The sequence below is a fragment of the Pleurodeles waltl genome, chromosome 9 (genome assembly GCF_031143425.1).
Source record: "Pleurodeles waltl isolate 20211129_DDA chromosome 9, aPleWal1.hap1.20221129, whole genome shotgun sequence".
NCBI classification, from domain to species: Eukaryota; Metazoa; Chordata; class Amphibia; order Caudata; family Salamandridae; genus Pleurodeles; species Pleurodeles waltl.
This window is the reverse complement of record NC_090448.1, coordinates 461,790,042-461,815,561: the sequence shown is the minus strand read 5'-3', so window position 1 is coordinate 461,815,561 and position 25,520 is coordinate 461,790,042. Positions and strand designations below refer to the sequence as shown.

General features: G+C 42.9%; 1 protein-coding gene across 3 annotated transcripts in view; it reads left to right on the top strand.

Moving 5' to 3' along the window:
- The window catches only part of MARK3 (microtubule affinity regulating kinase 3), a 383,109-nt gene that overhangs the window by 58,872 nt on the left and 298,717 nt on the right, over window positions 1-25,520 (top strand). The gene's annotated exons all lie outside the window — the stretch shown is intronic.

Sequence of the window (25,520 nt, the reverse complement as noted above, 5' to 3'; positions counted from 1 at the left end):
ACTCATGTCAGCTAGGAGCTGGGTAAGGAGTGTTCTGGTGATAATCATTACACATCATTAACCTGCCATATTTGTATATTGCTATTTCAAATTTGTCTAGCTCCAAAATAAATGGACAAATTTGTGTTTAATTTGTTTGGAACAAATGTTCATTACTATTGTTAGTGAACAATATTCATGCTCAGACAACCACTAACCTTGAGCACTCAGTCACCAAGATACAAACTAGGTGACAGTGCGGTCAAGTAATTGTGCATCTGATTTCACGCAGACTGGTATTGTCCCAACGGAGTCCACAGAAACAGTACATATACCTGGTAATAGTAAATAGTGTTGCTTGACCAAAGGGGGACCTTCTCTGAACGAATAGTCAATAGGATACCTGATCCATAGATCAACCTGATTACAATAAATCCTGCAAAGGTCTCACAACCTTATTAAACGGAAATGTTTATTTTCATCACAAAAGTGACTATACAAAATGTCAGGTTAGTTTTTGTGATTGATTATTGTTGGCAGCTGATGCATGATTCATCCTCTACAGATTGGGGTTTCTTCAAGGCCATAAAAACCTATGTAATTCTCTTCAGAAAAGGGTTTGTTAATATTCAAAATTGTGTTACTAACCTATAGTATACAGAAATGCTACAACAATTTCTGAGGTAAAGTGATCCGGATTCAAAGTAGATGTACTTGTGAACCAAATGTTCAAGCCTTTTATACAGCAGTGATCAGGATTCATTGTAAAAGAACACATTGAGTCAATTAGTTGACCCTTATCCATATGTTATGTAGTCACTAAGTTTTTACCTAGAACAATGGTGAAAGGGCTCCAGTTTACAGGTGACAAATCTGATGGCCTATTTTCCTTATGTTCACGCAAGGTATGTATTACAGATCACGTAAGGCATGTATTACAGATCACGTAAGGCAGGTTTACTCACTCATTACTCAAAATAATTATAAGCAGTGTTAAAGTTGACAGAGCATCCATGTAAGACATGAGCACCCTAATTATAACTTACTCCATGTCATCCCTTTGGGTTCAGATTTGGTCAGAAATTCCTACATAACACTTGCAGTGAACGATAGGGGCTAAAGCAACTTCTTTTTTAAAAATTAATTTATTATATATGTTTAATGGCCTGTGTAGCTGCAGATACACATGCTTTTCATAAGTCCGCCATGTAGTGTTGGGCTCTGGGGTTTACAAGTTGTTTTTCAAATTAATTTATTTTATACATATATTTATATATGTGTGTGTGTGTATATATTTATATATATATTTAATGGCGTGTAGCTGCAGATACACATGCTTTGCGTAAGTCCGCCATCTAGTGTTGGGCTCGGAGTGTTACAAGTTGTTTTTCTTCGAAGAAGTTTTTCTGAGTCACGAGATTGACTCCTCTCTGTGATAGTGCACATGGACATCGAGTACTTTGTTTTCTTTCCACCGTCTGATTCGGACGAGTTTCCTCTCTTTCCAGTAGATCTTGGTTCGGTACTATCTGAGCTTCTCTCTTCTTTCTACAAATGTCAGTATATTTATTGATTGCGCTTTCTAACTTATATTTGATCCAATTGTAATCGTTGGGGTTGATTTAACACCCTTTTTGGGGGACCCTGCCCTTCTTGGGCCTACTTCTACTCGTGTTGTTGAACGATGTCAGGCTGATGGAATGGACTCCGTTTTGCTCTGTCCCACGGTGTCACGCCAAGTTCCCATACACCTATCATCACTTGGTGTGCAATCTGTCTTTCCCAAGATCACGTAGAAGAAAGTTGTGAAGCATGTCTATCCTTCTGTTCGAAGAAAACTCTTAGGGATCGAAAAGCACGTCGGTTGGAGATGGTGTCCAAGTCGTCGGAACAAACGCCCGACATCTTCGGAGAAGAAAACGCTCAGGAAGAGATGGCTCATCAGACTGCAGTTTCCATCGCAAACTGTGACTCATATCGAGATTCTGATGGTGACAGTCACTCTATTCCAGCGGCGCGGTACGCGAGTACATCAGCCCCTTCCCATCACCCAAAGGCGAGCAAAAAAACTTCATCACTGGTCTTGGGTCCACCACTGCTTACCGGCCATGGTCTGTTTTCCGAAAAACACAGGTGGATTACCAACCCTCCGGTTCGGCACCAAAACTGAAGACCAAAGTGCATTCGGCACCGACCAAACAGCATGCCACACTTGTTTCAGGATCGAACCGAAAAGCAGTGACTTCCACCTTGGAGCCGACAAAACTGCCATCAATTTCAGAGCTGACATTCTCGGTCGAACTAAAACATTCAGTCAAACTTTCAGAGCTCAAACCTGTGGGTGGAAAATATGCTCCAATTGAGGAGTCTTCTGAAATAAGGCCCATATTAGAAGTAATGGACGCTAAAGAGTGCAAAATCCATATACACTGGCCGGATTAATGCTGCTTCTCCTACAACAAAGTGAAAGTTAACCTTCCAAGAGACTGTAGAAGCTGGGCCTCCACCTGATAAGATATTTAAGCATAAGGAGAAACTGAAGGCATTACAACAACCTCCACCACCACATTCTCCTTTACTTCCTGCTTCTCCACCACCACCACCTTCACCTACACAATTTTCTCCACAATCCCCTATCTCTACACATGAGGATGATTTTGGTGATACTCAATACGATGTAGACCCATGGGATTTATATGATTCATATCCAATACCTTCCAATGATCCTGATTTTATAACCCGCTAGGCCATCTCCACCTGAAGACACCATTGCCTACAATCGGGTCATAGCTAGGGCAGTTGCATACATATCCCATTGAGGGTGACTTCTTATTCAACATATTAACATCCACTCACAAGGAGTATCAATGTCTACCTGTGCTCCCAGGTATGCTTAAACATGCAGACAACATTATTAAGGAGCCAGTGAAGTCTAGTTATTACACCAAGGGTAGACAAAAAGTACAAACCAGCACCTTCAGATCAACTTTTCATTACACAACAATTGCCACCTGACTCTATAGCTATCAGTGCAGCAAGGAAAAGGGCAAACAGCCAATCCACAGGGGATGCTCCTCCCCTAAACAAGGAGAGTCGTAAGTTTGATGCAGCGGGAAAAGAGTAGCAACTCAAGCTGCTAATCACTGGAGGACTGCAAATTCTCAAGCTCTGTTAGCAAGATACAATAGGGCTCATTGGGATGAGATGGAGGAGTTCTTAGAGTACCTTACACCAGAAAAGGGCACAGCAGATAGTTACAGAGGGGCAGGCTATCTCTAATAACCAAATTAGATCTTCCTTAGATGCAGCAGACACAGCAGCAAGGAGGTATCAACACCAGTGTGATTTTTAGAAGGCATGCATGGTTAAGCACTTCAGGGTTCAAACCTGAAATACAACAGGTAGTACTCAATATGTCTTTTGATAAGCAACACTTATTTGTCCCAGAAGTAGATACCATCATAGAAAAGCTGAAGAAAGAGACTGATACTGCTAAGGCTACGGTTGCCCTTGACACTACCCCTACTCGGGGAGCTTTTCGTAGGCCCCAGTTCAGAGGTGTCTTTAAACCATCAACCTCTGAGCCGTCCACGTCCCAGCAGAAACAAGGGCCACAATTTTACTACAGAGGTTATTTCCGAGGCTCTTACAAAGGAAATAACTTTAGAGGTTGAGGAAAATCCACCACCACAAGAGGTTCCTCCACCTCAACCAAACAGTGACTCTCTGCACATCCCTACACAGCATACATCTCCTGTGGGAGGAAGAATGGAAAATTTCTACCAGCAATGGCACAACATTACAACAGATCAGTGGGTGCTGTCAATTATCCAGCATGGTAATTGCCTAGAACTCATCTCTACTCCACCAAACATTCCCCCTCGTTCACACAGACTTTCTCTGGAACACCTACATTTATGAAAACAAAAGGTACAATCACTTCTACTCAAGGGTGCAATAGAGAGATGGTACCTAAATCCCAACATGGGTCAGGAGTATTTTCCCTATACTTCGTCGTGCCAAAGAAGGATGGTACTCTCAGACCAATCCTAGATCTCGGACCCCTCAATCAGTACATTCTCTCAGAGCACTTCCACATGGTCACTCTACAGGATGTAATTCCCCTGCTACAAAAACCGGACTACATGACAGCATTAGATATAAAAGATGCTTACTTCCACATTCCCATATATCCAGCAGATCACAAATTTCTAAGATTTGTGATAGCAGGCAAGCACTACCAGTTCAAAGTAGTACTACCCTTTGGAGTAACAACAGCACCAAGGGTGTTCACCAAATGCCTCACTGTAGTTGCACCATACCTTGGAAGGCAACATATGCCTGTCTTTCCCTATCTGGACGACTGACTCATAAAGGCCAGCACCATTCAAACCTGTCAACAGCACACGCAGTACACAGTGGACATCCTACACAATCTAGGATTTACAATCAGTTGCCAAAAATCTCATCAGCAACCAGCACAAATACAACCGTATCTGGGAGCAATTCTGAACACTCAATCAGCATTAGCGTACCCAAACCCATTGAGAACTCAAGCTTTCCACAATCTCCTATCTCAACTACAATACAATCACACTTACACAGTAAGGTTTATCATGAAACTTTTGGGAATGATGGCATCATGCATAGCAATAGTAACCTATGCACGTCTAAACATGAGACCGCTACAACAGTGTCTCTTTCAACAATAGTCTCAGGCACAGGGTTAACTTCATGATCTGGTGTTCTTGGAACGCCAAACTTACAACTCCCTGCAATGGTGGAATCACACCAACTTATTAAAAGGGTGGCCATTTCAGGACCCTGTGCTGCAGACCACAATCACAACCGATGTATCAATGATAGGTTGGGGAGCCTATCTCAACAGCCTTACCATACAAGGGGAATGGGACTCAATTCGATAAACTTATCACATAAATGATTTGGAATTGCTAGCAGTGTTCCTAGTACTGAAAGCTTTCCAACCACAGATCACATACAAAACAGTGTTGATAAGGACAGACAACATGACCACAATGTATTATCTGCAAAAACAGGGGGACACACACTCCTCTCAATTGTCCCTTCTAGCACAGACAATTTGGAAATGTGCAATTCACTATCAACTACTAGCAGAGTATATCCCAGGGATACACAACCAACTAGAGGGCCCCTCAAAAATGACGCAGCAACAAATACGCAAATGGGAGATTCACCCACAGGTGATTCAAAAATACTTCCAGATGTGGGGAACCCCAGACATAGACCTCTTCGCCACAAGTGAAAACGCAAAAATGCCCAAACTTCCCATCCAGGGACCCACATCCTCGATCTAAGGGCAATGCTTTATGGATCAGTTGGTCGGGAGTATTTGCTTAACCTTTTTCCCCTCTCCCACTAATTCCATTTCTAGTCAACAAGATCCGTCACACCTCCCTCACAATGATACTCCTAGCTCCCACGTGGGCACGTCAACACTGGTAAACAACACTGTTGGAAATGTCTATAGTACCACATCACAGGCTTCCAAATAGACCGGACCTATTGACTCAAAACAAAAGGTCAAATCAGGCACCCCAATCCCAGTATGCTTAACCTGGTAATTTGGCTCCTGAGGTCATAGAGTTTGGATATCTACAGCTTCCAACAGAATGTATGGACATTCTAAAGGAAGCACGAAAACCTACAACCAGACAGTGTTATGCAGCTAAATGGAAACGTTTTGTTTATTACGGTCAACCCAAAAACATGAATCTTCTTAAAGCATCAGTACAAGATATTGTCTGTTATTTGCTTAATTTACAAAAAGCAAATCTTGCATACTCATTTATTAAAATTCATTTAATAGCATTAGCTGCTGACCTCCAAAATAGACAGCATGCTTCTCTGTTTAGGATTCCTGTCATACAAGCTTGTATGAAAGGCCTTAAAAGAAATATTCCACCTAGAGCTCATACCTGGAATCTTAGCAGCATGCTCAGAAGGCTTATGGATCGACCATTTGAAACCATGCATTCTTACACTCTTCAGTTTCTTTCATGGAAGATTGCTTTCTTAGTAGCAATTACTTCCTTATGGAGAGTTAGTGAAATTCAGGCATTCACTTTAGAAGAACCTTTTTTCCAAATTCACAAAAATAAAATAGTACTTAGGACAAACCCAAAATTCCTACCTAAAGTGGTTTCACCATTTCACGTCAGTCAGTGGAATTGCCAGTCTTCGTTCCACAGCCGGATTCGGTTGCTGAAAGAGCTCTTCACACTCTTAATGCCAAAATAGCTCTCATGTGTTATGTAGATAGAACAAAAGAGTTCAGAACCTCATAAGGATAATCCTATTTCAAAACAGGGATTAGCCAGATGGATTGTAAAGTGCACTCAAACTTGCTATCTTAAAGCTAAAAGACAGCTATTAGTAACTCTTAAAACACATTCTACTAGAAAGAAAGGAGCTTAAATGGCATTCCTATGAAATGTACCAATGGCAGATGTATACAAATCAGCCACATGGTCCACACCACACATTTAACAAACACTACTGTGTGGATGTATTATCTCGCAAACAAGCAAATGATGGTCAAGTAGTGCTTAAAACACTATTTCAAAGTACTCCAACTCCTATAGGCTAGCTACTGCCTATTTTGGGAGGGGACTGCTTTTCTGTCCTTGCAAAGCATGTGTATCTGCAGCGACACATGCCATCAAACGGAAATTATTACTTACCCAGTAGATATCTGTTTGTGGCATGTAGTGCTGCAGATTCACATGCGCCCTCACTCCTCCCCGGAAGCCTGTAGCCATTGTAGTACTTTCTTTATGTAATATAAAAATATATGTATATATACACACACACACACACACACCCACCCACATTTCTTCACTCCTTACTTCACCCTCCTGCAGGAAAACAATCTAACAAAGGACTCGATGCCCATGAGCACTATCACCGAGAGGAGGAGTCACTCGATCTTGTGACTCTCAAAAGCTTCTTCAAAGAAAAACAGCTTGTAACACTCCGAGCCCAACACTAGATGGCAGACGTATGCAAAGCATGTGAATCTGCAGCACTACTTGCCACAAACAGTTGTCGACTGGGTAAGTGACAGTATGTATGCGTGTGTGTGTATATATTCTTTCTTTCTCTCTCTCCTTTTTTTTTTTTTTTTCGTTCCCCCCTCATCCTCCCGGACACTTCAGCATAGCATCTTCAATTATTTCTCATGAAAGATTCCTACCAGAAACAAAAAAATATTTTAAAATTGTGTTCCTTGTCAAGAGACTGTTGGTGTGACTTAAAGTGCCTGGTGATACCCCAAAATGGATGGGCCAATCCCATCAGAGGAGAATGGTGAGCACATGGCCCTCAAGTATCCTACAATACTGATGCGGCCCTGTTATTGAAACATGCAGGGTCCGGATGCTGTTTAATAATTTTTTGTTTATATGGATGAAATCGCGTCCAGCACTGAAAATGGATTGGGAGTGAAAATCTTGTATGTAATGAAGAGACATGGGTTGCATTTAAAAGGCTCAAACTGCTAAAAGCATTATAGTTTATGTAATGACAAATTCAAACTGCATATTACAATAATCATCATCATCATCAAATACTTTATTCGGTTTAAAAAAAAAAACACATTAGCAATTATATACATGATTCTCAAACATACAATAAATAACAAAGTAAAAAAAAAAATTGAATAAGGAAAACAGCATATATAAAATTTAACACAGCCTGTATTATCCCTTCATTTCCCAGGTTGCGTAAATTAAAAAAAAAAATACAAAAAAAAAAATAGCAAGGTCGCTAGACCTAATGCCCATGGGCAAAAATATTGGACGTAGAAACCTTCTTCTGGGTGCAATATATAAAGTACAGAAGAGGACAAAGTGCAAAGTGCTTTGGAGTGATTAGCCATCACAACAGCATGGCGGAAGTTTCTTAAACAAAGTGCCTTGATTGGGGAATTCTACTAGGTAGTGTATAGTCTTCAAACGTAACCTAGTATGTAAAAACCTATGCCGCTCAGAGATCATAGTATCCAGGTATAACATAGGATGTAATTGCTGTAAGGGCCTCCTCTCCTGTTCCCTGGCTGTGTCAGTAATTAAATTTGGATCATAAATAGAATGCCAGTATAGCTCATTTATCCTTTTATTATCCCGTCCCACTAAATAATCCGGGACAAGAAAGTATTCTGCTGCCCCAAGACGGAGGAGTGTGGAATGAACGTATCTGAGCCAGAGTATGTCCGTCGACCGTGACAGTGATAATCCTTAATCACTAATCTACACAAATGGGCTTCGGGATTTGACCAAACCTTTAACCATAGTAATACAAGTTGGAGCTTTATTTAATTGGATATGCCCCTCAGGCCTACTTCATGACAAAATGCTGTCGGTGTGGATTGTGGGACTGCTAATAACCTTCTTAAAAACATATTTTCAACTACCTGGAGACTTAAACAATCCGTGTAACCCCATACCCCTGCTCCAAATGTTGCAATAGAAGAGTGTTTGCTTTTAAAAACAGTCAGCATTTCTTTAACCGGTTTGTGCCCCAATTTTTGTTAAAATCGAGCATCTATGGCTCTTTGGAATTGCAATATACGAACACTGACAAAACATTTGCTATTAAAGTCCACATCAATTGGGACCCCCAAATAAGTAAAATTGATAACCTGAAGTATTTCTACACCTTCCAGAACACATTTTTTACTTTTTGGTTATTCTTGGGCCACACTTAATCACAAATAACTTTGTTCTAATAATTTTAAGACCAAGGTTTCCCATAAACGTACTAAAAGCATTTAATAAAATTTGGAGACCACCATTTGCTGTCCTTGAAATAAGTACAGCATTGTTCGCATAAAGCAGAACTGGGATTGGGTGGGTGTTGATAAGTGGCAAGTCCTTCCCCATAGCACATAAAACATTTTCCAGCCCGTTTATATAGAGAAGGAATCGAAAGGGGGCCAGCACACATCCCTGTCTGACCCCATTTAAAGAAGCATATGTTTCTGTTAAATCACCCTCCCGTGTAAAAACGAACTTGTGCTGAAGTACAGGTATGGACCCTACTAAGTAGGGTGATTATCTCTTATCCACCCCCATATTTAACATAACAGTCCACAATTTTGATCTGTAAACTGTGTCAAAAGCACAGGACATATCCATAAAGGCTAAGTGTACACAGCCTTTCTTTACCTTTGTATATTTTTTGAACTATCAAAGTCAAATTAAGAGTTTGTTCAACTGTACCCAACCCTGGTCTAAACCCATACTGTACCTTTGACAGACAATTAGTCTCCATGGGCAATTTTTCCAATTTATTTAAAACCACTTGGCCTAATATCTTGACCGAACTATTTAGGAGGGAGATTGGGCGATAGCATTGTGGATCAGCCCTATCCCTCTTCTTGAAAATAGGCACGCAAATCGCTTCTCTCCAGGTATCTACTTCGGGGGCCTGTCATAGCAGATCTCAAAACATTAGTAAGCAATGGACCCCAGAATTCTGGCACAGTTTTATATACATCAGCTGGGATTCTATCCGGGCCAGGAGCAATATCAGAAGGGTAGTCTTGAATAGCCTGTATTACATCGGCTACTTCTGTTGTATTACAGAAGGCTGCGCCTACCAAGGCATTTCTCACTGCCATTTGACAATTAATTTCTTCCTGGGGGGACATTATTGTCTGCTTTCAAAATTTTCGAAAATGTTCCATCCTAGCTTGAGCTGGAATAACAGTATTATAGTTTTATCCTTATCATTAAATGGGGCAGAGTTGACCACTTGCCAGAAAGCCTCAGTACCTTTCCTATTACTTGCTTCGATAAGCTCAGCCCAGGCATTCTCGCTTAATTCATTTTTCCTAGCAGCAAGAGTTGCCTTATATGTCCTTCTTGCAGCTTTGATAGTGTATTGATTTAGTGGGACAGAGTTGATTTTCTTCTTTAGATCTTTGAGGGCAGACGTACATGCATGGTTGAAACAGCAGAGATCTCTATCCTTACTAGTACTTGAATGCTGGAGTTTGTCTGCCATATAACTTGACAAGGCAGAAAATGCCTCGACAATTTTATGTGCAGGCATGTCTTTCCTCAATGCAATCATAACCGCTTCCTTTTTGTTCATCATCAAATCTCTAAAAAATAAAAAATTAAAATTAAAATTAAAAAAAAAATTGTACTTGTTAATTGTTTCCCACCTAATGCTCAGACATTTCTTGGCAGAAAACTTCAGCACTGGCTGTTGTTCCACCACGCTAGAGTCCTATATCCAGACCCATTCTTGTTTCCGGGATTAAAGGGTTGTGGTCACTCCTACAAGTTAACATCACCCTAAACTTACCAACAAAGGGGATAAGCTCTCTAGAAGAAACAATAAAATCAATTGTGGTGTGAGCATCCCCACTCCCACCCCATAAACGTGGGGATCCCCTCAACCTCTGGTGTTGGCAAAAGCAAAGAATTGGCAGCCATCATTCAATTGAGCGCATTCCCATAAGGGGCGTGTTTGAAATGCTGCACAGGATGATCATATTCATCAAGGAACCCACAACAATCTAAAAATTCTGGTTCACACAAATGGGCATTAAAATCACTGGCCCAAATTAGCCTAAGATCCTTCTTGCTTCCATTCAGTACATTATCTACCCTGGTCTCAAGGTTGTCGATCACGCTGGTATCTGACAAATCAAAAACATTGTTATAATAGTTAATCAACAACACATCATACTGCTCAGTTAGTTTGAAGAGAGGAACCAGGTAATGTGGGGTTATATCCATGACACATACATCTACCCCCTTTACCAGTACGGATACTAATGTAACCAAGCCTCTCTTATCCCTTCCCGAGGGGGACTTAATTGCAGGGACGCAATTAGTAGTGAAGCCATTGATATATGTGGGGGGGCGGGGGTCTATGAGCCAGGTCTCTTGACAACAAATATACATTTTTGGGACACTATTTTTAACCAATCTAGATTGTCCAGTTTAATCCTGCCACGTTCCATTAGATAATCCTTGGGACAACCACATCAGATGTATTCAATGTTCCGACAGACTGCAAATTAAGCAAGAGTGGTATTTCTGTCTTCGGATTTTCTCCTGGGGCACTTCCAATTACTGGTGGTCTATCCAATTGCCCCAAAGAGTTCAAAGGCTCAAAGCTGTTGGATGATGGTAGAGGGCTATCAGGAGACTTAGACTAACAAGGGTAACAAGACTTCTGATTATCTAGATCAATGAGACAGGGCAACTGGACCTGCGAACAAATACTATTAAAGTATGTTAGTCGTTGCACTCTGATAGGTCCTAAATCTAATGCTGTAGTTACAAAATGATAGTTCAAAGTATTGAATAACTGTGGGTTCCTAAAATTTATAATTATGCAGTCCCCTGGTGAAGCCTTGCTAGATGTGCCAATCCATGAAACCCTCCTCACAGTTAAAATTTCCCTAGAAAGATCGGTCTTCCACCCAGAGTGCTTTCTGACCCAATGCATGACCTTATTTAGCAATTAGGTGCGGGAGTCCGAGTGTGAGGAACATAGTATAGGAACATTTTCTAAGATTAAAATATACAGGGCACATGCCAAAGGAATCCTCGGATAAGATGCTTGGGCACTTACAGACACAGGGAGGGAAGCCTGTGTTGGGCCCTTACAAGCCACATGCTTGTCCACCCTCTGCTGATGAGGTAGATTTGTTAAATGACCTGTAATTACAGGACTCACAGTCCTTGAGATAGTCCTGCACATGAGTTAATCTTCCTCTTTGACCTGGAGAAACAGCTAGGTCTGATGAATGTATAGGCTTAGTAGAATCAGACTGGGATTTTCCCCTCGATAGTGGTGGCCTGACTGGGATTTTCCCTGCCGCTAGTAGGGCCTTGACATTTTCTTCTAGTGATTCCACTTTTTGTTTTAAAACCAAGAGCATAATTGCCTTATATCGTTGAAATAATTATCGAACTGGCTAAGGTAATCACCAGAGATAATAGGTAACTTCTTATTACCAACCCGCTCACAGGTGGCCTTTTTAGATATCTTTAATTGTGGCCTTCCCTTTCCGCTCTCTGTTTCTGTTGGATCCTTCCCAGATAAAGTAGACTTTGCACAAAGCAAAACTGGACTGGGGGGGAGGCTTATAGCATTTGGGGGGGTGGGGGGAGGGAGGAATCGCTTGAGAAGTCCTGGTCCAATGCGCAACGTATTGGTTCCTTAATTTAGTCATAGGAGACTTTACAGGGGGAACTACCTCTTCAATCTTGCTTTTTCCCAGTTTCTCATTTTTTTTCCAGACTGGCTTCTACCCTCCCTGTCTCCAATTCAATTGCACCCATCACAGAGGTAAGGTAGCTAGTTATCAATTTAGGCCTCGAGTCCCCTGATCGTGGGCCCGCCACTCCATGAGCGCCTTTATGCTTTCCCATCAAGTTTGCCAGCAGAGAGGTGCAAACTGATGCAAGCTATCTGTGATGTGGGCAATGTTAGCACGTGCCCTGCCAAATATCCAAGACAAAAAAATAAGAGATAGGGCCAGGCCCGGCCCGGCCTTGTCCAACCACTGACTGGTGCAGACGGGCCCGCTCTTGGCCCGGGAACGCCCACGCGTGTCCCGCACAGCGGGCCCAACATCCAAATTTATGCACCTCCGGGTGCGGAAAGAACAGCAGGGGTGGCTTCCTGCCGCAGATGAGTCTGGGAGAGTTAGTTCCAGGCCCCCAGTCTAAGTCACAGCGCGTCCCCATATTACAATCTAAATTGAAGTAAAGCAATTGTGCTGAAAGTATACAATTAATGAGAAGTACCGCAATGAGTCTCAGGTGTGGAAAAGTGGGAACTACCAATCCCAGAATGCTGCATATAAACTATTATGACAGGAAAGAATGAGGAACAGCAGACAAAACCACCTAGAAGAAGACAAGATGTCGAAATGCGTTGTGGTGTCTGGTGGAAAGCTTTCATGAGAATTAAATGAAGATTGTATACTGAAGCCTCCAGGAGTACAGCAAGTTTCTCTTGGTTTGCAATTTGAGTGTTGTGGTCTTAACCGTAACGCTGCAACAGCGGTAAGAGCGTATTGCTTTTTTTTCTTCTTTTTTTAAGACCATTAGTTTTGATTGATATAAATTTTTTCGAAGTAAGACCAGTACACGAGGTGCACCAGCAAGATGCAAACAAAGTTTGAGGCATGTGTGGTTGTAGATACACATGCTTGGCATAATTCTGCCATGTAATATAGGGTATGGATGTGTGCAAGTTGTTTCCCTTTGCATAAAGTCTTGCGCGTTATGAGGTAGAGTAACTCCTCCTCTTGCTGGTAATGCCCATGGTCATTGACTCCATTTTTAAATTGTTTTCGTCAGGTTCAGATGTGTTGTCCTCTGCTCCGGTTCGACACCGTTGTTTTTTCTTTCCAAACTGTACTGTTGGTATTGTTTTCGATTGCAGCTCTGTTCAGTCTCCCTCCTTCGTTCATAGATGTTGACTTCGTCAGAGTGACTTGAGCGGGCCCCATGAATCTTCGTCCTTTGAGGCGGCCCTTATATTCGATGTCAAAACACTGCTCCACCTTGATGCCAAAAATTCTGTCTTCGAACCCGAAACCTTATACATAAAAGGGCATTGCCCACCCAGCTCATTAATAGTTGTCACAGCACGTAAGGGTACCAGAAATGGGCATACCACCTTGCCTTCAAGGGAAAGCTAATTTTCAACACTACAGTTTGCTGTGACCTTGATGTTGCTGATACTGCAGCTAGAGGCATAAGCTATAGTGTCCTTTTGTGAAGACATGCCTGGCTTCGGGTGTCAGGTTTTGAATCTGGGGTTTAAAAAAAACCTCTTGGCTCTTCCCTCCAGTGGGAAACACCTTTTTGGTCTCCAGATTGACACCCTTCTGGAAAAGATAAAAGATAGTAAGATTACTAAGGCCGCGTGGGCGTTGCAGACTCCATCACAACACAGCTCCTTTCGCTGCTCCTCTTATTGAGGATAATCCAAAACCACCTACCTGGAGACCTCCACCTCCTAAAAGTGACCCCAACACAGACCACCTTGCCAAGGGGATACTACAGAGGCTCTTTCAGGGGCATTATTTTCAAGAATAGTGGCAAGGCTGTTTTCACCGAACCCTCTGCCGCTGCCACCACCACCAAACCCTGATTTGCCCACCATCCCCGACCACACAACACCTGTCAGGAGTCGATTACAAGGGTTCTTCCTCTCCTGGTGAAACACACCTCGGACCAGTGGGTGTTGGTTATTATCCAACATGGTTATTGTCTGGAGATCACTTCCACACCTCATGAACATCAGCTATTGCTCAAGGAGGAAGTTCAAGCATTCTTAAAAAAAAAAAAGGGGACACATGGAACCAGAGCCAATACACCAGCAAGACACAGGAGTCTATTCTATCTCTAAACAAATACGTTCTCTCAGAGCATTTTCAAAATGTCAGTTTTCAAGACTGCATTCTGTTACTATACCAAGGTGACTTCATGGCCGCACTTGACCTCAATGACGCCTATTTCCACATACCTATTCACCTAGCGCATCGCTGATACCTCTGGTTCGTAATAAACAGCCAGCATTTTCATTTCAAAGTGCTCCCTTTCAGGGTCACAGCCATCCCCAGAATCTTCACCAAAGTGATATTTGCTCACCTGGGCAGCAAAACATACACATCTTCCCATATTTGGATGATTGACTCATCAATGAATTGCTTGTCAGAAGTGCTTCCTACCTACTCAGGACACAATAAATATACTTCATCAATTAGGCTTTACCATCAAAGCAGTCAAATCCCACCTCCAAACCCTTCAAATACAACTATACCTGGGAGCAATCCTACACTCTCAAAGGGGTGTAGCATACTCAAATGCCACACAGATTCAATCTTTCTGGGCTCTTATCCCTCAGTTTCGGCAGGTAACAATGAGGGCAGTCATGCATCTCCTGGTATGATGGCTTAGTGCATTGCCATAGTCCCTCGTGCCGGACACGTGTCCTTTGCAAGAGTGGCCAGCGCCATAGTGGACTGAAGAGGAGGGTCAATGGAAGATCTAGTGTTGGTCGGCCGTCAAGCTTGCCACTCTTTGCAGTGGTGGAACACCAACAATCTTGTAAAAGCACAGTCTTTCCTAGTCCCAGTTCTGCAGAGAACCATAACAACAAACATCTCCCTCACATGTTTGGGAGCGCATTCACAAGAACTGACTGTCCAGGGTTGCTGAACACCCAACCAGACACATCTCCATATCAATCACCTAGATGTACTAGCTGTTCACCTAGCACGCAAAGCCTTCCTTTCTCACCTGATTGGCGAAGTAGTACTGATCAAAACAGACAATATGACTGCCATATGTTAACTTCAAAAGCAAGGGAGCACCAGACCCCCTCAACTACCTCATCTAGCCCTATACACTCGAAGGTTCTCTGGTACAACATTCACCTGTTAGTGCAGTATCTCCCAGGAGTGGACAGCAACTTTGCGGATGACTTAAGCAGGAGGTGCCAGCAAGTCCACGAGTGGGAACTCCACCCACAAGTCTTCCCATACTTCCGGTGTTGGGATCACCTAGAAATAATTTCGCCACTGTAGAAAATGCCAAATTCCCAGACTTTGTCTCCAGGTTTCTACACCCACAGTCCAGGGGCAACACACTATGGATGATGGTGAGGGATATTTGCGTACGTGTTTCCGCCTCTCCCACTGCATTTGTTTGTGGTTTGCAAACTTCGCCAGACATCTCTGAAACTCATCCTAGTGGCTCAATCATGTGCATGGAAGCCATGATTCACCACACTCCTAGAACTCTCAATAGTTCCCCACAAGGTACTACCAAACAAGCAGGAACTTCTCACGCAGTCTCATGGAGGGATCAGATCAGAGGTCCCTCAACCTTGTGATCTGGCTTCTGAAATCCTAGAGTTTGGTTATTTAAATTTCCCCCAACCTTATATGGCCATTCTTAAAGAGGCATGCGAGCCCACTATGTGTGCCTGCTATGCTGCTAAGTGGAAACGTTTGTTCACTATTGTCATTCCAAACACGTTGATCCCTAAGCAGCTAGAGCTCAAGACATTGTCTTATCTCATTTACATACCTCTGGTCTAGCCTTTACCTCTATATGGCTACACCAAGCAGCAGTAGCCGCATATCTGCAAAATAGACAACACACTTCACTGTTTAGGATTCCCGTCATTAAAACCTTCCTGGAAGGGCTTAAGTGAGTTATTTCTCCGAGGGTGCCTCCAGCCCCCACTTGAAATTTCTTGTATTAATTAGCAAGATTATTGGGCTCTTCCGTTGAGCCCCTCCACTTCTACCCCCTCCAGTTTTTATCCAGGAAGGTATCATTTTTAGTAGCCATCACTTCACTCAGACTTGTCGGTGAGCTTCAGGCATCAAATTTAGAAGAACCCTTCTTCCAATTATATAGAGTTTTAGTGGTGCTATGTACCAATCCTAAATTTCTTCCAAAGGTGGTGTACCATTTCCACCTTAATCTATTGAATTGCCAGTATTTTTTGCCCACCCTGACTTTGTTGCCAAAACAATGAGCCCTCACTTATTGTATTATATTAATAAAACCAAATCGTTTAGGAAAACACAGCATGTCTTTGTTGCCTGTTCAAAAGAACACACAAAAGAAGGGCCATTTCTAAGTCAGGCATTGCATGTTGGATTGTTAAATGCATCCAAATGTGCTATGCTAAAGCTGAAAGATCTCTGCTTATCCGCAGGTCTCTGTACATTATTTCAAACAACTGTAACCTCCACAGGTAACCACCACTTATGGAGGAGGACTGCTTTACAGTCTGTGCTAAACACGTATATCTACAGCCACACATGCCTCGAATTGAAAATGTTACTTACCCAGTAAGCATCTGTTCGTAGCATGTGGTGCTGTAGATTCACATGCGCCCTCCCTCTTCCCTGGACACCTGTGTTTGTTATAGTTACTTTAATAAGTTATCACACACTCAAATTACTATGCTATTCTTCACATTCCATCCTCATTAACCTTGTGGAAAACAATCTAACAATGGAGCTGATGGCCATGCACATTACCAGCAAGAGGAGGAGTCACTCTACCTCATGACTCAAAAGATTTTCTTTGAAGAAAAACAACTTGCACACATCCGAGCCCAACAGAAGATGGCATGATTATGCTAAGCATGTGAATCTACATGCCACAAACAGATATTTCTGTGATAAGTAAGATTTTCCTTTTATTACACATGAAGAAAACAATTGTATTACCCGGGGAATGGCCAACCCCAGGTTTCACAATCAAGGCATAAATCAGCCCGGTTTTACCCATTTACCAGAACAAGTGAGTACTCATATTTACTAATTGTACCTTGAGCTGGAAGTTTGTCTTGTAACCCTTCGTGCCTGTCCTCCTGTTCCTTGTGTCAGCTTACTGTACATCATGTAATAGTAGTTATTCCTTTGCAATAATAATTAATAAGTATTAAGTGTACTGAACGCTACACCACTATGTTTCAAAGAACGTCAGTATAATGCAGTAAATTAAACCTGTGGCCCGGGTAACCCAAGAATGTCTAAAGGTACAGGTACTTAAACTAAACCGTCTCAAAGGTCTGTTATAACTTCTTTTCCATATTATCTTGAACATCTTTCCATATTTTTATACACCTCTATCTTCCTCACACGCTATATGCTGGGAACTTACTTGGATAATATTAGGGAAGACAGGGACACCTTCCCATATCTGCCACTACCTCGTGTAGCAGGGATTAAGTCTTCAGTACATTAGTGTGTGATTTGTGGCCAGTGTTAACCCTGGGCAGTGAAAAGGGTTCCCATGTCTGGTCATAATTGTCAATCTGATCATTGATTTTTGTCTATGATTTGTTCACAGACCACAATTTCTGTTAGTTTGGATAGTCCGTCCATTTTATCCAGTGGATAATTTTGTAGCAGCAAGTGCAGATGCTGCATATTCTTTTATTCTTTGAGGAGATTACATTGCCTGTCACATCATGTAGGAGTACCAGGCATATGGTTGGAATTAATGTGATACCATTCGGCTGTGAAAGAACTGACCATATCTCTGTTCAGTAAGCAATGAGTCTAGTGCATCTCCATAATATAAGAACCATATCACAGGATTCCTCCCCACATCTCTTGCAAATGGCATTTTACAATAAACTGGCTCTCCGTGAGTGTAAACTCATACATGTTGTGGAGTAGTTTAAAGGAGGCAAAAATCAGTCTAACTTCATGAAGTAATTAATTAATGACGACCAGTACTCTGGGAGGATAGTCTTGTACCACAACTATTTGCCAGTAGTTCAGAACAGTTAAGGCTTGAGAGTGAGTATGGCAACTGTCTTTAGATTACAATGATTTCCGAGAGTGGTAGGATAAACCCTGTTTGTGTCCTCGTAAAGTTTCTGTAGCAAGTTAAGATTAGTGCACAAGAAGAGGAAGTCATGTTGCTCTAATGGAAATGAGAAATTTCCTCCTAGTGAATGAGAAATGCTTCTAAAGTTGTAGCTTCTTTCACCACTGCATCCTATAGAGGAGTGTGATGGGTCCTAAAACAGAAGATCAGGCATAATGATAATAAACCGGTTTAAATAGCATAATAAGTGGGCTAAGCTTGTTGCCATCATGTACATAATGCCAGTGATTTAACAAAAATGGCAAGTTGTGTGCCCCAATATACAATGATTAAAGCCCATAAACAATTTCCTCATCTATGGCAAATGCTCTGAAATGTTAGTTGAGCTAACTGATGGTAATATTAGCTAATGATGCCCCTTTTTAATTCAGTCAGTGTGCTAACTCATTCAGTGTTACTGCAGATAAGATTATGTTGGAGTATGACTTTGTGTCCATTTGATGGAGACCCTGTTGCATTAAATTATTTGAACTAAAATCTTACTTCAAAAATACTCAAGATGCAGCTAGTGTAGTATCTTGTGGCGTTTGACATATGTCTGTGCTACACTATTTTAAAGCATGTATGCATTGCTAGTCTTCCGGATGTTTTGCATCAAGTATTTAGTAAACATACAATGTGCAAGTTGCATGTAGGCATGATGATGGGGATTGGGGTGGTGGGAGGGTCTATCATATGGCAAGTGTGCACCAGCTGTTTAGTGGCCACCTTGTTGGATTTGTATATTCAGTCAAGCATAGAAGCCCATAATGTGTGATGAGAGATGCGGGAGACAAAAACTATGTTTTCTTGCATATTCTGAGAACCAAAAAATCCCATATATTAGCGGGCACTCTGTAAAATATATGTACTACCAATAGTAGTAGTCGCCACTGTGTAGTAATAGTTCGGACTTAGTTACCTTATAACTTTGGCACTGTTTGACGAATCTTTCCAAATCTTTCCTTGAAAAAGGTTTATCCACCTTCACTTTTCCCTGAAAAGTTTGAGTGATCTGTCAAGCTGGAAGAAAAGGGGCGGGGTGTCCCAAAACCCAATTTCCCCATGCAATTTTTAGGAAAATTGTACAGGAATACTGTGAAAACGGCTGAACGGAATTACACCACATTTGGCAGAAAGGTAGATCTTAGTCCAGAAAGTGTACTTTTTGTCATTTGGTGTAAATCCGTTCAGTAGTTTTTGAGAAAAAAACTATATATATCTGGATGATGGGATTCGTGTGACACTCGCGGAAATCCAGTGATCATGCAAGTTTATAAAAAAAAAAAAGAGAGAAATCTGATTGGTTGAGGGGGCTTTGATTGGCTGTGCTTGCCTATCAGCACATGGTACGGCTGGCCGCAACAAGAAAAAAGTCAGTGGCCATTATTGGATTCAGGGACTTAATCTCCTGTCCTGAAAAGGTTTAAAAAAAAAAATAAAAAAAAATCCAGGGGCTTAAAGTTTAAACAAAAAAAAATGAAAAAACAAATTCCAACCAGAGGGATCTCTGGGAAACTCATCCCCAAAATAGCATCCTTTTTTAAAAAAATGTAGTGGGGGGGGGGGGGGGGGGGGGAAGACCTCTGTGAAGGGGCAAACCATATTCATTTTCTTTTTTTATTATTGGGAGGGATGAGTGCACAGGGGGCTCTATCCCTAAGCCAATTTCGCCCATGCGTGCAGTTTTCATTCTAAGGGAAGGGGGGTGCACAGCCTCAGCGGCCTTGCCCCATCACTGGGGCAGTTTAATTTTGAAGGGAGGGGCATGCAGCCCCCATCCTGGGCCTCATAAGCTTTGGGGCCCCATCTCCTGGGGCACTTTATTATTAAGGGGTGGGTGGTTTGAGGTGCCCCCCTTCTCCTTGAGCCTGCTCAAGGCCCCGGGTCCCCATTCCCCCCGGTGAGTGTACAGTGTACTCAATCTTTGTGTCCGGGGGACCCCATCCCACAGGACCTTGTGGTTTACTGCTGGGGAGAGTTCGTACAGAGAATAGTAATCTATTCACTGCCTGCACTCTCCCGGACGGGGAACACAACTTTGCTCTCGCCTGTGCTGCTGCCTCCCTGGCTGGAGCAATGGAATGATGCTGGCTCCTGTCAGCACACAGTATGGTATGGGAACTGGAAGAGACTGCAGGGACATTATGCCTCACCCCCAGTGACTGGGTGTTGTGGGTACCCTGGAGTGGTGCTGAGTGGGGCCCTGAGGTCCCAAAGGCTCCTGTGCCGCCCACCAGTTTTGGGCACCCATGTAACTTCTCTTTCGCTTTCTTTTTTATTTTATATTTATATATATATATATATATATATATATATATATATATATATATATATATATTCAATGGCATGTGTAGCTGCAGATACACATGCTGTGCACATCCCGCCATCTAGTGATGGGCTCGGAGTGTTACAAGTTGTTTTTCTTCGAAGAAGTCTTTTCGAGTCACGAGATCAAGGGACTCCTCCCCTTTCGGCTCCATTGCGCATGGGCGTCGACTCCATCTTAGATTGTTTTCTTTCCGCCATCGGGTTCGGACGTGTTCCTCTTCGCTCCGTGTTTCGGTTCGGAAAGTTAGTTAAAAATCAACGGTATTGTTTGCGTTCGGTATCGGGTTAGATAACGCAGATCGACACTGAATTTTGAAGAGCTCCGGTGGCCCTTCGGGGTTTCGATTCCCTGGCGGGGCCTGGTTGGCCCAACCACGTGCGTCTTCAAGGCTAATGAAACGGACCCCATTCCGCTTCTGCCCCGAATGCCACAACAAGTATCCTTACACAGATCAGCATTTGGTCTGTAATTTGTGTTTGTCTCCCGAACACAAAGAGGATACCTGCGAGGCCTGTCGAGCGTTTGGTCAAGGAAAACGCTAAGGGACCGGAGAGCAAGAAGACTTCAAATGGCGTCGGCACTGTCAGGACACCAAGACTTGGATGAAGAAGAAACATTCTCCATTGCTGACTCGGACGAGGGCGAAACCGAACAGACGCCGAAAACCGTGAGTAAAACACCCCTGGACAAGACTCACGGAAAATACATCAAAGCCCAGGGGACGCCACCGCCGACAGGCCATGGCTTAACCCGAAAATTAGGTGACCGTCCATCAGCACCGAAAAAGGGCACGCATGTGTCGAAGTCATCCGACTCCGGTCGAGATACCGGCACAGAACAGACTCAGTCCCGAGACACCGGGTCAGAGCAATCTCGACAGCGAGATACCGGCACTGAAATAAGTCGGCACCGAGATATCGGAACACCGAAAGCCAAAAAAGTGTCTTCGGAGCCGAAAAAGACGGTTGAAAAGGTTTCGATACCGAAACATCCGGCTTCTGAGCCGAAACAAAGTTCCTACACTGAGGAACAAGGCCTGTCCTCACAAATGCAAGGACACAAATTCGGACAGGAGCTAGAAGCAGGGGAGCCAGATTACACACAGAGAAGGCTCCACATTCAAAAAGAGACAGGAAAAATCAGAACTCTCCCTCCAATCCGAATGAAAAGGAAACTTGCTTTCCATGAAAAAGACAAACAACTACAGGCAAAGGTGGCAAAACAAGTAACTCCGCCACCATCACCACATCGCTCACCACAACCATCACCAATGGCTACCCCACCGATGATGCAGTCTCCAACGCACACAGGGATGAGCCAAGATGATCCTGATGCATGGGATCTTTATGATGTGCTTGTATCAGACAACAGTCCCGACAGTTATCCAGCAAGACTATCACCACCTGAAGACAGTACTGCTTACACACAGGTGGTGTCCAGAGCAGCCGCATTTCACAATGTCACCCTGCATGCAGAACCAATTGAAGATGACTTTTTGTTTAATACTCTGTCGTCCACACAGTCCGTACCAGAGTCTTCCTATGTTACCAGGAATGTTGAAACACGCAAAGCAAGTATTTCAAGAGCCTGTGAAAGGCAGGGCCATCACTCCTAGGTTGGAGAAAAAGTACAAACCTCCCCCAACAGACCCTGTGTACATCACGCAGCAATTGGCACCGGACTCAGTGGTAGTAGGTGCAGCTCGCAAAAGGGCGAACTCACACACCTTGGGAGATGCACCACCACCCGACAAGGAAAGTCGCAAGTTTGACGCAGCAGGGAAAAGAGTTGCGGCACAAGCGGCCAACCAATGGTGCATTGCCAATTCACAGGCCTTGCTATTGAGATATGATAGAGCTCATTGATACGAAATGCAACACTTCATAGAACATCTACCCAAAGAGTTCCAAAAGCGTGCACAACAGGTGGTGGAAGAGGGCCAAAGTATCTCTAATAACCAGATACAGTCGGCAATGGATGCAGCAGACACAGCTGCAAGGACTGTAAATACAGCGGTCACCATACGGAGACAAGCATGGCTACGCACCTCAGGATTCAAGCCCGAAATTCAACAGGCGGTGCTTAATATGCCTTTTAACGGACAGCAGTTGTTTGGGCCGGAGGTGGACACTGCTATCGAGAAACTTAAAAAGGACACAGATACAGCCAAGGCCATGGGCGCGCTCTACTCCCCACAGGGCAGAGGCACATTTCGGCAAAACACCATTTAGAGGGGGGTTTCGGGGACAAAGCACAGAGCCCTCAACCTCACAAACCCGAGCCACATACCAGAGCCAGTATCAGAGAGGAAGTTTTAGGGGACAATACAGAGGTGGACAGTTCCCTAAAACTAGGGGAAAGTTCCAAAGTCCCAAGACCAATCAAACTAAACAGTGACTTCAGTGTCACAAATCCCCGACACATGACACCAGTGGGGGGGAGACTAACAGAGTTTTACCAAAACTGGGAGGAAATAACAACAGACAAGTGGGTTCTAGCCATTATCCAACATGGTTATTGCATAGAATTCCTACAATTTCCGCCAAATGTGCCACCCAAAACACACAACATGTCCAAACAACATATGGATCTATTACAGCTGGAGGTCCAAGCGTTGTTGCAAAAAGATGCAGTAGAACTAGTACCCAATCATCAGAAAGGAACGGGTGTTTACTCCCTGTACTTTCTCATACCCACAAAAGACAAAACTCTGAGACCCATCTTAGATCTCAGAACACTAAATCTTTACATCAAATCAGATCACTTTCACATGGTGACACTTCAAGACGTAATCCCCTTGCTCAAACAACAAGACTACATGACAACATTAGACCTCAAGGATGCGTATTTCCATATACTTATACATCCTTCCCACAGAAAATACTTAAGGTTTGTAATCCAAGGGGTACATTACCAGTTCAAAGTGTTGCCCTTCGGGATAACACCGCCAAGAGTCTTTACAAAATGCCTTGCCGTAGTGGCAGCCCATATCAGAAGACAGCAAATGCATGTGTTCCCGTATCTGGACGATTGGTTAATCAAAACCAATACGCAAGAACAGTGTTCTCAACACACAAAATACGTTATAGAAACCCTTCACAAGCTAGGGTTTTCACTCAACTACCAAAAATCACACCTACAGCCGTGTCAATTACAACAGTACTTAGGAGCAACTATCAACACAAAAAAGGGATTGCCACTCCAAGTCCATAAAGGGTACAGGCATTCCAAAACGTAATACAGGCCATGCACCCAAACCAAAGGTTCCAGGTAAAATTAGTGATGAAACTACTAGGCATGATGTCCTCATGCATAGCCATTGTCCCAAACGCAAGATTACACATGCAGCCCTTACAACAGTGCCTAGCATCACAATGGTCACAAGCACAGGGTCAACTTCAAGATCTAGTGTTGATAGACCGCCAAACATACACCTCGCTTCAATGGTGGAATACTATAAATTTAAACCAAGGCCGGCCTTTCCAAGACCCAGTGCCTCAATACGTAATCACAACAGATGCTTCCATGGTAGGGTGGGGAGCACACGTCCACCAACACAGCATCCAGGGACAATGGGACACTCAACAGAAACAACTTCATATAAATAACTTAGAACTACTAGCAGTATTTCTAGCATTGAAAGCATTTCAACCACTAATAACCCACAAACACATTCTTGTCAAAACAGACAACATGACAACAATGTATTATCTGAACAAACAGGGAGGGACACACTCGACACAATTGTGTCTCTTAGCTCAAAAGATATGGAATTGGGCGATTCACAACCACATTCGCCTAATAGCGCAATTCATACCAGGAATTCAAAACCAGTTAGCCGACAATCTCTCTCGGGATCACCAACAGATCCACGAATGGGAAATTCATCCCCAGATACTACAAACTTACTTCCAAAGATGGGGAACACCGCAAATGGACCTATTCGCAACAAAAGAAAACGCAAAATGCCAAAACATCGCATCCAGGTACCCACAGACTCACTCTCAAGGCAATGCGTTATAGATGAGTTGGTCAGGGATATTTGCATACGCTTTTCCCCCTCTCCCACTCCTTCCGTATCTAGTAAACAAATTGAGTCAAAACAAACTCAAACTAATACTGATAGCACCAACTTGGGCACGACAACCTTGGTACACAACACTACTAGACCTGTCAGTAGTGCCTCATATCAAACTGCCAAACAGACCAGATCTGTTAACTCAACACAAACAACAGATCAGACACCCGAATCCAGCATCACTAAATCTAGCGATTTGGCTCCTGAAACCTTAGAATTCGGACATCTAGACCTCTAGATCTAGCAATGCATGGAGGTCATAAAACAGGCTAAGAAACCAACCACAAGACATTGCTACGCAAATAAGTGGAAAAGGGTTGTTTATTACTGCCATCATAATCAAATCCAACCATTACACGCATCTGCAAAAATGCACTCATGTGAGATACAGTACTTAACATGGAAAGTAGCCTTTCTAATAGCTATCACATCTCTCAGAAGAGTAAGTGAAATACAAGCCTTTACCATACAAGAACCCTTTATAGAGATACACAAACATAAAGTAGTTCTACGCACAAATCCTAAATTCTTACCTAAAGTCATATCATCGTTCCACTTAAATCAAACAGTGGAACTCCCAGTGTTCTTCCCAGAACCAGATTCTGTAGCTGAGAGAGCATTACATACATTAGACATCAAAAGGGCACTAATGTACTACATTGATAGAACCAAACAAATTCGCAAAACAAAACAATTGTTTGTTGCT